The sequence below is a fragment of the Triticum dicoccoides genome, chromosome 1B, assembly GCF_002162155.2.
Source record: "Triticum dicoccoides isolate Atlit2015 ecotype Zavitan chromosome 1B, WEW_v2.0, whole genome shotgun sequence".
Classification (NCBI taxonomy): domain Eukaryota; kingdom Viridiplantae; phylum Streptophyta; class Magnoliopsida; order Poales; family Poaceae; genus Triticum; species Triticum dicoccoides.
Genome location: NC_041381.1, coordinates 264,875,518 through 264,888,355, shown reverse-complemented (window position 1 = coordinate 264,888,355; position 12,838 = coordinate 264,875,518).

The window sequence follows — 12,838 nt, the reverse complement described above, 5'->3', positions numbered from 1 at the left end:
GCTAGGGTGTGACAACTCACCCCCACTCAAAAGAATCTCGTCCCGAGATTTGGGTTCCTTCGGAAAGAGGGCGGGATACTCGAGTCGAAGACGATCCTCCCTTTCCCAAGTTGCTTCATCCTCAGAATGGTGCGACCATTGAACTTTGAGAAACTTGATATTATGACGTCGAGTGGTACGCTCGGCCTGATCGAGGATACGAATGGGGTACTCTCGATACGTGAGATTATCTTGGAGATCAAGCGTTTCGTGGTCCACTCCACGGATAGGATCCGAGAAGCAACGCCTGAGTTGAGAAACGTGGAAGACATCATGGACTCTGGAGAGGTGCGGAGGTAGTTCCAACTGGTAGGCAACTTCTCCTCGTTTAGCGAGAATGCGAAAAGGTCCAATGTAACGAGGAGCCAATTTGCCTTTGATACCGAAACGATGGGTTCCCTTCAGAGGGGTAACCCGAAGGTAAGCCTTCTCGTCAACCTCGAAAGTCATAGCCTTATGTTTTCGGTCATACTGACTCTTTTGACGAGATTGGGCTGTTTTCAACTTTTCACGAACGATGCGAACTTGCTCTTCTGCTTCCTGAATCATATCCGGGCCAAAGAATTGTCTTTCCCCGGTTTCTGACCAGTTAAGGGGTGTTCGACACCGTCGTCCATAGAGAACTTCAAAAGGGGCTTTACCCAAGCTAGATTGATAGCTGTTGTTGTAAGCAAATTCGGCAAATGGAAGGCATTTCTCCCACTCCATTCCGAATGAGATAACAGAGGCTCGAAGCATGTCTTCTAGAATCTGGTTGACGCGTTCTACTTGACCACTTGATTGAGGGTGGAAAGCGGTGCTAAAAGAAAGGCGGGTTCCCATAGCATTTTGGAAACTTTCCCAAAATCGAGAGGTGAAAAGACTTCCTCGATCCGAGTTAATTTCCAAAGGAACACCATGGAGAGACACTATTCGGGAGATGTACAAGTCTGCTAACTGACTAGCAGTTATACTCTCACGAACAGGTAAGAAATGGGCCACTTTGGAAAGACGATCGACAACGACGAAGATAGCATTATTCCCTCTCTTGGTCCTGGGAAAACCGGTAATGAAATCCATACCAATTTTATCCCATTTCCATTCAGGAATAGCTAGGGGTTGAAGGGTGCCAGCAGGCCGTTGATGCTCTGCTTTTACACGACGGCAGACGTCGCAATTAGCAATATACTGAGCAATTTCTCTCTTCATCCTAGTCCACCAGAACCTCTGGCGTAGGTCCTGATACATCTTAGTGCTACCGGGATGAATGGTGAGAGGAGATTCATGAGTTTCCTTAAGGATCAATCGCCTCAGGTTTCGCACTTTGGGAACCACTAGTCGATTCACGAAGTATACGACCCCTTGATCATCAATGGAGAAACAATTCGCAACTCCTTTCTCGATGTTTCTCTTGATGCGGGAAATTCCCGGATCTACCTTCTGTGCCTTGATGATCTGATCCGTAAGGGTAGGTTTCGCCACCAAGGTGGAAAAGAATCCTTGAGGAACAATGTGGAGATTAAGTTTCCGAAATTCCTCATGGAGAAGCGGTTGACTTTGTTGTAACATCGGGTTGTTACAATAAGATTTACGACTTAGCGCATCAGCCATGACGTTGGCTTTCCCTGGGGTGTAAGTTATTCCTAAGTCGAAATCTGTGATCAACTCAACCCAACGTCTTTGCCTGAGATTCAAATCCGGTTGGGTGAAGATGTACTTCAGAATTTGGTGATCAGTGAATATTTCGCAACGATTACCAAGAAGGTAATGTCGCCAGGTTTTAAGTGCATAGACTACGGCTGCAAGCTCTAGATCATGAGTAGGATAATTCTCCTCATGTGGGTGCAATTGCCGTGAAGTGTAAGCAATTACGTGTCGATCTTGCATGAGAATGCAACCTAGTCCTTGTCGCGAGGCGTCGCAGTAGATAACAAAGTCCTTGGAGAAGTCTGGCGGTACCAGCACGGGAGCAGAAGTCAGGCGTCTTTTCAGTTCCTGAAAGTTGTGCTCACATTGTGGAGTCCATTCGAACTTTTTATCTTTCTTGAGGAGTTCGGTTAGAGGTTTAGCGACTTTGGAGAAGTTTTCGACAAAGCGACGACAATAGCTTGCTAGGCCAAGGAAACTCCGAACTTGCTTGACCGATTCAGGTGGAGTCCAATTAAGGACGGCTTGAACTCGCTCAGGGTTAACAGCAATACCTTTACCAGATATTACATGACCCAGATAGGTCATTTCTGACAACCAAAATTCACATTTAGAAAATTTGGCATAAAGGCGATGCTCTCGAAGTTTCTTCAACACTAGCCTTAGATGTTCGGCATGTTCTTCCTCGTTCTTGGAGTAGATGAGTATATCATCGAGGTAAACCACGACGAATTTATCCAAATACTCCATGAAGATTGAGTTCATTAACCGAGAAAAGGTGGCTGGAGCGTTGGTTAAACCGAAGGACATGACAGTGTACTCGTATTGGCCATAATGAGTAACAAAAGCCGTTTTAGGAATGTCCCCGTTCCTGATTTTGATTTGATGGTAGCCCAACCTCAAATCCATTTTGGAGAAGACTGAGGATCCAGCGAGCTGATCATACAGGTCATTGATCCTGGGGAGCGGATATTTGTTCTTGATTGTGACCAAATTGACAGGTCGATAATCTACAACCATCCGGTCCGTACCATCCTTCTTCTTGACGAAGAGGACGGGGCAAGCCCACGGAGATGAACTAGGTCGGATGAAACCCTTTTTCAAAGACTCATCGAGTTGTTTCTTAAGCTCAGCTAGTTCTAGTGGTGCCATCTTATATGGTCTTCTAGCAATCGGGACGGTTCCTGGAATGAGGTCTATTACGAACTCAACATCCCTGTCAGGTGGAACACCTGGCAATTCCTCTGGGAAGACACCCGGGAAGTCACGGACTACCGGAACATCCTCAAGGTCTGGCAAAGGGCTGGCGTTAAGAGAATATAACTGTCGCTTGGCTATTCGGGTCAAGACATTGACTATCTTCCCCGAGGGATGGGTGAGTTGAACAGTCCTAGAGAAGCAATCAATTTTGGCATGATGGGCTGACATCCAGTCCATACCCAAGATGATATTAATATCTGAAGATTTGAGGGCTATCAAAGATGCGAGAAAAACAAGTCTGTCGACTTGAATTTCATTTCCATGGCTTACTCTAGAAGTTTGCCATTTGGATCCCGGAGTTTGAATTACCATAGAGGTGGGCATCTCACAGAATGTGGTGTTATGCAGACGAGCATAGCCCTCAGATATGAATGAATGGGATGCTCCTGTATCGAAAAGAACAGATGCCGGGTGGCAATTAACAAGGAGCGTACCAAGAACGACGTTGGGATCCTCTTGAGCTTCTTTGGCAGAGATACAGTTGACATGGCCACGTGCAGCGGTGGCCGGCTTGGCGTAGAACACTTTCCCTGTCGGCTTACCATGGCCAACAGCTTTAGCAGATTGGTTGGGGTTGGTCTGGGGACACTCGCGCATATAGTGGCCAGATTCCCCACACTTAAAGCAAGTCACAGAACTGGTACGTGGAGGAGCATTGTTGGTTGGACCACCATAGGGCTTGGCTGGTGCCGACTGTTGAACGGGGCGAGGCGCCTGGAAGGATGGCCTCGGTGTGAACCTGGGTGGCAGGGCAGTGTTGGGTACCCACACGCGGCGCTTCTAAGGGCCAGCACCGGATGAGGAACCCACGTCACGGCCATGCTTGCGTGTTGCGTCATAATCAGTCTGACCAGTCTCAGCACTGATGGCCTTGTTAACAAGCTTCTGAAAAGATGTGCACTCATGCAGACGGAGGTCGCGGCGAAGCTTAGGACTAAGTCCTTTACGGAACCTTGCTTGCTTCTTGGCATCAGTAGAAACTTCCTCAGTTGCATATCGTGCGAGGTTACCGAACTCCCTGCTGTAAGCATCCACAGAGAGTCGGCCTTGAGTGAAACTGCAAAATTCCTCACGTTTACGGTCCATGAGACCCTCCGGAATGTGATGTTCACGGAAAGCCTCGCTGAATTCAGCCCAAGTAGTGACATGGCCCGCTGGGCGCATAGCTCCATAATTCTCCCACCATAGACTGGCGGGGCCTTCAAGATGATATGCAGCAAAGGTGACCTTGTCAGCCTCAGCTACTAGTGCGGAATGCAGTTTGTGAGAAATACTGCGAAGCCAGTCATCAGCGTCGAGAGGCTCGACGGAGTGGTGGAACGTGGGTGGATGTAACTTGATGAAATCACTGAGTGACACCAAGTTATTTCTCTGATGGCGTGCTATGTTCTGTTCAATACGCTCCAACAAACGGTTGGTCTCCCGCTTGTTTCTCTCGGCTTCCAGCATAACCTCGGCTAGGGAAGGAGGATGAGGCAGATTTGCATTCCTGACTTCACTGCCTTCGGCCTGCACTTGAGGAGCAGGGTTATTGCGCGTGTTGACCATCCTAGGTAAACAAGACAATGATTTAGTCAGAATGATAAGATTCCGACACAGGATACAGAATGTAAGGAATAACTCGGAATGCAAGATGATCATCCGTATGACATGGTAGATACAGAAACTGCTTCTTTATTCCATCGCCATACACACCATACAAGGTTTAGTACAAGACCAAACAAGGTACTATTACGGTGAAAAGAGGATTACATCTCATCGGAGGCATCCCAAGCTCCTATACATTATTTCTCTACACCTCCGGAAAGCGGTACAAACTAGATCATATCCCATGAGTCACGCAGGACGATAGACGACACAGCTAGTACGAACTAGTGATACTACCACTAACTCAGACCGATCCGTAGTAGTCCTCATAGAAGTCACCTCCATAGCCTGGAATCTCAACATGATCATCCGGGAATAGACGATCTCGCGGAGCTTGTGGACCATAGGGGCTAGGATGAGGTCTTGGACCAACAGACGGTGGCCTGCGGGGACCACGAGGTGGGGTGATGCCTCCTACATCACGCCAACCCATCACGTCTGGCAGAGCAGATCTCACACGATAGAGATCACGCATATCCGAATATCCAGCTTGCACCGCCGGTGCAAACCGAGTCAATGTGGCCCAATGGTCAGCACGGGTATTGAAAAGCTCTAGCCTCAAGGCCCGATTTTCACGGTCCTTATCCTCGAGCATCTCAGCAGTGGTGCGAGTCCGTGAATCCTCCTGAGTGGGGTCAGCATAGATAGCCTGGAGATACCCTTGTGCTCCCGGAAGTGATCCTGGCATATACCAGAAATCAGAGTCCCGAAATAGGCCAGACCTGACTCGCATGATGGTCATCATAGAGTAGGCGGCGTCCTGCACAGCCATCTCAATAGTAACCCCGAGTCCATAGGAGCAGTGAAGGGGCTCGGTGGATCCAGGATAAGATGGAAATATCCTGACAGTGCAGAGATACTGGCTTTGATTAAAGTCCCGAAATTGCTCTTCGACCGTGTACTCAGGATACCAACGGTATCCAGCCTCAGTCATTACCCTGACCAACATGGCAGTATGGCCGGGTACATCTAGGCATCGAGTCAGGCGAACCACTTGATTGAGGTCGCAAGTGGCCATCTGAAAGCACAACCATAATGCGAAGGCATTAGAATTTCTAGCAAAATTTCGGCAGCATAACAGCTGTAAATGCTCAAGAAGGGTTTTGAGACATTTGACAAAGGATTTCATACACACTCGACAACATCATATCAAAGTTCTGAGTCCATCCCAGCAACATAATGTGGTAGTAGAACTGAACTAGGCTTGTATCCCTCAAACCTATAAGGCACTACTGATTAGTAACACGTGAACCTGATAGAGAGAAAAGATCCTAATTCCTTAACCCCCGGTGGAAGAATAGACTGACTCAGATCAGAATGTCATAAGATAAAGGAGTAAAAAGAGCCTTACGTTCCAACCCACAAACAATTCCCCTACATATAACTAAAGAATTTCTAGATTCAACATCGACCAGTTTGGCTTGGAGAACCTACAGGCAGTCCGGCTCTGATGCCAACGCTGTCAGGACCCCGACTCGATGCCACATAGGTCTAGCATGTAACACCTCATATCACTTTGCGGCCTCATGCACGGTATTCCCACGGGTGTCGCCTTACCTTTGCCCGGGACCGTTTGCGCCTTTTGGCACACGTATATGATAGTGTCGCTAGCATCCATATGATAAGGAGCCCGGGCTGACATGACTAGTCGTAAACCCAAAGTGGCATAGACTTACAGGGACAGGCATCCATGACCCAGCAACGAACGTGTCGGTCATCAGCAAGTGGGTCCGGGCTGTAGCACTGGGCTAGCAGGACTCCGGTAAACCGGGCTGTAGCGGGCTAACAGGACTCCGGTACTCAATGTGTGACATTTCCCCAAAGGAACAGACACAGGAACGAAGAAGGACACATGCCGGCCAGCCTAAGTGTTCCGGAGCAGTAGCAAGCTACCATGGCTCGGTGGAGACACTAGGAGACATTTCCCGGTAAGAGAGGCTACTAAAGATAAACAACTAGATAGTCAGATCCCACACATACCAAGCATTTCAATCATACACACAATATGCTCGATATGTGCAAATACAACAAGGCATCACAACATGACTCTATGACACAAGTACTTTATTTAAGGCTCAGAGAGCCATACATAACATACACATAGGTACGGGTCACACGACCCAGCATTCAAGTCATACAGTCATACAAACCAGCAGCGGAAGTAACTTGTCTGAGTACAGTCAACTAGTAAAATAAAAGAGGCTTGGAAAGCCTGGCTATACTACGTGGTCCTTCACAAGCTCAGGATCACCACCTGGGCCTTAGCCTACTCATTGATGTCAACGTCTACGAAGAACCCATCAGAAGGGGTTGCAGCGTCTTCTGTAAAAATGTAGATTATAGCAACATGAGTACAAAGGTACTCAGCAAGACTTACATCAGATCCTACATACATGCACATTATCAAGAAGGGTTGGTGGAGTTGTTGCAGCAAGTCAGCTTTGACTCTTGGCTAGGCTATCCTACGAGACTCCAACTTGAAATGGTTTTGCGCACACGAGTCCACTACTCACCACTTCAATACACTACCGAGGATCCACCTCCGTCTTCCTACGGAAGAGCCATCCTCGGCACTCACACTTATCTTGAGGCTTTTAGTAGTTTCCATTTACTTGTCTATGAACTGTATAGGCAACCAAGTAGTCCTTTACCGCGGACGCGGCTATTCGAATAGATCATGTTAACCCTGCAGGGGTGTACTTCTTCATACACGCTCTCACCACTTACCGTTGTTACACGACATGTACTCGGCAACCTTCAAGCGGAAGCCCAACGTGGGTGTCGGCCACGACCTACCTAATCACCTAAGTCTCTAGTCCAGGTTTATCGCCTATTCGGGTTCCATCCATGAGGAGATCCGGCCGAGGTTTCGCTCACAGCCCCAAACGATGTGAACAGGGTTCCCGAGATACCTAACGGGTATTCGGTACACCGTGCCACGTACCTACCGCATCACAGCCCACCCCTACGGTCAGCGCTGTCCACGGCCTCCAGTAGGCTACAAACACCAGAAACTACTTGCAACTCCTGGATAGAGAACTAGGGTGAATAAGAAGTCGAGAGGGTCCATTGGTTTCGGGCCCAATGCATGGTAGTAGCTGAATCTTAAATCACACATACAGATCTTAGTGCTTAAGGTCGGCTTCAATGAAACAACCCACCATGTACTCCTACATGGCCTCTCATCGATACCTTTACCAAATCATGTTCACCACACCACTCTCATTACCGACATAATCATTTCACTCTAGCCCATCACCCAGATGAACCAGACCTAACACGACTCTAAGCATAGCAGGCATAGCAAGGTAGGAACAACACATACATATGGCTCAATCAACTCCTACACATGCTAGTGGGTTTCGTCTAGTTACTGTGGCAATGACAGGTCATGCAGAGGAAGTGGGTTCAACTACCGTAGCACACAGCAGTTTGAAACGCGTTGTCTTAATGCAGTAAAAGAGAGCAGGAGCGAGAACATGGGATTGTATCGATATGATCAAATGCTTGGTTGCTTGCCTGATGGTTCGATGCACTGATACGGTTCTTCGTTAGGGTAATCACGGTACTCCTCGGAGGCAGAACCTGCCGCAAAGAACACCGATACACAACCATCACCAAACAATGTGCAACAATATGATGCATGCATGAAACATGGCAATATGAGTGTGTTGGGCTAATGCAACTAAGACCAGAAGGGTTTGAACCAATTTGAATCAAAGATTCAAATTTCAAACTCATACATGGCCCTTTAAAGTGTTTTTCCTTGTTCTGCATTAAACATCAAGTTAACTTGTTTAATCATGCATGAAAATAGTACAGATGGATAGATTGGATTTTTCTGATCATTTTTCATATATAACTTGTCTGATTTGGAGTTACAGATTAAAAGTTATGAATTTTTGAAGTTTAAACTATATTCTGGAATTTCCTATATTAGATTAAATCCAGAAATTAATTTATTGCGTCAGCCTGACGTCAGTGTGACATCAGCAGGTCAACGGGACACGGTCCGGGTCAAACCTGACAGTGGGTCCCGCGTGTCAGTGTGATTAGATTAGTTAAAGTTTAATTAAAACTAAACCTATTTAATTAACAGGGATGGGCCCCACCTGTCATTGACTCAGGAGAGTCAACCAGGGCCCACCCGTGGTCAAACCCGGGTCGGCTGCACCGGCGTTTAGCCGCCGGCGAGCCCGACGCGGCGGCGGAAGTGGTTTTTGCCGTTCCGGCAACCAAATGGGTCGCGGAGGCCATCGGAGTGGAGCTGAGGACGAGCCGCAGCTCTTGGTGGAGTCCGTTGGGGTTGGGGTGGCCGGAGTTGGCGCCGGCGACGACTTTGGCAGCCACCGGAGATCGGCCGAGGATGAACTTGACGCTAGAGGGGTCGATGAGGTGTGGGGAGTGGCTGGTTAGGTGCTACGTGACATGGTGAACATGATGGACACCAGTTTGTGGCCGGAGGGTGACCGGGAGCACGTCGGCGACGAGCTCCGCGGCGGTGGGTGCGGTTGAGCTCCAGGAAGTCGCTACACAGCTCGGGAGCAAGAAAAGAAGGGAGGGGAAGATGGCTAAACTCACGGGGAGTTTGACGAAGCACTTGGTGCGGCCGGGGACGGGCCGGAGCGACGTCGGCGTTGAAGGGGATCTCCGGCAACGGCGGTTCGGTCGAGGTCGATGCGGTGGGCTCGGGCCTTGCGAGCGCTCGGGGCTCGGCTTGCTCGAAGGAGAGGAGGGTAGCGGAGCTCCTGGACACGGCGGCACGGCGTGGGGTTGACGGAGGGCGTGGCTACGGCGAGGGGGTGGCGGCGATGGCGTCGGCCATGGCGGGGGAGCGCGAGAGAGAGGAGTTGGGGGAGAATGGAGGTGTCTTGGAGGTTCACGGCGCGGCGTGGAGCTCATCCATCCAGCCCCGAGGCGAGGAGGTGAAGCAGGGCGACGGCCAGCTGCGTGGCGCGCGCTGCGGTCGCCGTCGGGCACCTGCCTGCCGGCCTGGCCGGCAAGCAGCTCGCTGGAGCGGTGCTGGGCTGGGCCGGCAGGTGGGCCGGGTGCTGGGCGCCAGGTAGGTTTTTTGCTATTTCTACTGTTTTCTGTTTTTTTAATACTTCTGAACTTTGTTGAATTATTAAAAATACTTAGGCAACTCCTAAAATCACCAAACTACTCCTGGTCCATAGTTGGATTATTTCCAACATGAAACATTTTAGTTTGGAGATATTTGAGCATCTGAATATTTTATATAATTTTAAATGCCCAAATTCAAATATCTATGATTTAATTCAAAGACCCTAAGATGACCTAGGAAAATGTGCATCACTTTTGGCAGAGGTTCTGAACCAAGACAAAAATGATGGGCATTTTAGAAGGGCATTTCAGGTTCATTGAAAAAGGTTTTTAGTAAACCCTAGTTGGTTTCAGAGGGGGCTGGGGGTTCTGTCATCCCCATTTCAGGTCTCTGATGAAAGAATAAACATGATGCAACACTCTAATGCATGAACTAGCTAGGGTGTGACAGTAGTACTCCGAACGGATCTCCTTTTCAGGTTCTTGCTTATGGTTCTCCATGGGTAGTCCTAGCTTCCTCTTCAAATCTTCATGCTTCTCTAGTAGTACAACAATTTCTTCCTCATATCCATCGCGTGTTGACTTGAGTTCCTCTTCTAGCTTGATATTCTTCTTCATCAGCTTCTTGATCTTTTTCATGTTGAAACACAGTTGATATTCGTATCGGTGAATGTGATCACCCATCTCCTGAATGTATGCTGCAATTGATCCATCCTTCCTTGTGCGAATCATCTCCCATTCCTCGTCTCAACATCCACATATTTGATAGATGTTGTTTTCAAGCTCCTTGTGATACACTTCACATATGCGTCCAAAGGTGATGTGGGCTGCCATGATCTTTCCCAAACTCCAACTTGGTGCATCCAGGTAGAAATCAACAGGCTCCGTTGTTAGCGCAAACTTCCTCCCACGTACCCAGACTTTGATCTTCCAGCGCTCCTCTTCCGGTAAAGTTGCAGAGAAATCCCAGTGAAGCTTGGTAGTCCGATGCTCAAGTACTTAGTGACTTCCTTCAAGTGTCGTCCGAAAGGGGTGTCGTCACCCGGCTGGGTGAACTTGTTCCTGGGGTCCGCCATCTATAGAGTAGAAATAGAGCAGAATTAGAAATGAGCAAAGAAGAGAAATCATGTGGCTTATCCTAGTGGTCGTGTCCTACAGTCAGCGTGTGCTCTGATACAATCTTGTAGCGACCATGATCCCAATGGACCAAAGTCTCTGTGCTTAAGTGTCATCCCTGGATTGGTTATGCTGACACACACAGTACTCGAGGAATTATAGTAGAGTTCAATCACACACTTATTACATCGAGGTCCTCATAAATAGTATGATTACACAAATAATATGGCTGAAGGCCATCTAAACTAAATAACTGCGGAAGCTTCGAAGGTAAATGAGTCCATCAACTCCAACGGCATAGCTGAGTGCATGACAACGGCCTAACACACCTTATTCGTTGTTTGAGTATTCTACAACATGAGACGTTGCAGCTATGTAGGTCAGCACATTGAATATGCTGGCAGAGTTACACTTTAAAGTAATGAATGCAAGAACTATATCTGCATGCAATATTTGGCTGGTGGAGGCTCTGAGTTTAAGATTTCGCATAAAGCTAGTTTTTCCCTACAACAAAGGAATAAATTTTATTTACTACACCCAAGTTGTACCAATATTTGAGAAGGTCCTCCAACGCAAATACCAAATTAACAAGTACCATCATTAACCCAATTCAATTAATTTAAAGAGTGATGAGGTCAATAATAATATCCAATTCCAGATACTCAAGATGTCCATAACCGGGGGACACGACTAACCATGATTAGTTTATAAACTCTGCAGAGGTTGCGCACTTTTCCCCACAAGACTCGACCGCATCCATGATCGAAAGATCGACACATAGTCTTTCTGAAGCATTAACTCTCTACTCCGGGTAGGCCGGTATACCTACTTTCCCCTACATCTGCTAGTCCACCTCTTCGAGAGCTCATACAACTTACTCAACTATGCTAGAGCCCATAATGGCTTGTGGCTGCACACGGAAGTTTCTAGGCACAAAATATCATATGATCCCTTTGAGCCTGGGTTGCAAACCGAGGAAAAATCACACGGGTACTCTGGGATTTCCCAAACGGACAAACACTGGATTCTCGAGGTGCCCCAACCAATCCACCCAGATGTATATTAAAGTTGCCACCTTAATGTTATCCATGATTAATAACTCTCATAACTTCCATGTGTATCACGATCCAATCCCCGTCTATGAGCATGGCTAAGCAATAATAGAGAATAAAGTATATTCCCGGGGTGATCAAAAGGTATTAGGTTTCTACCTCAAGTACTACAACCAAACCCATAATCCTACTCATGCAAATATTTGAGGGCATAACTAATGAATAGTAAAAATTGTATATAGAAGAGTATGATCAAAGATGAACTTGCCTTGCTGATGATCTTCAAACTCTAGGGATTCGTAGTAACAACCTTCACACTCCGGGTAATCTAGCGTAGACAAACAGTAGCATACATAAGCAATCACTCAAACGAAACAGATAGAAATCAAGAAAAGATCCAAATCAAACTTGAAACAAGCAAACAAGTAAACTAAACAGAAAACAAAACCTAACAGCATTATTTTCATGTGAATTAGGTCTTAACAGTAGGTACATGTGATTAGCTACAATTAGCAAAAAGAATCAACTCGAACAGAGTTACGAAACTCAAGATACAAACGAAACAATATCGAATAATAATCTGAACTAAACTCAAATTTTAAATTGTCAAAATCATGTTCAAGTTGGTTTACTATAAAGAAGAGATCGATACGAAGATTCAGGCATTGGTTTCACCTAATTTGGATAAATGAGCAAAAAGTTACGCTAGCTTTAAGATCAGGGGCTAAATCATGAGAAAACTATTCATGGATAGGTCCTTGACCAAAAATAAAACTAAAAAGAAAAAAATCTACAGAACGAACGTTCGCTAACAGTACAGAACGAACGAATTCGTTCGTCAAAATAAACTAATGGGTGAACGTTCGCTAAACTAACAGATCTAAAAAATAAAACCGAACTAAAAAAATAAAACCGAGCGGTTTTATACCAGTTAACCGGAATTGACCGGCGGCGGGGAAAAGTCGTCGGCGGCGGCGGCTCGGGCTTTGGATCCGGTGGCGGTTCAGCGGGGCGAGGCGACGGCGGCGCGGGGC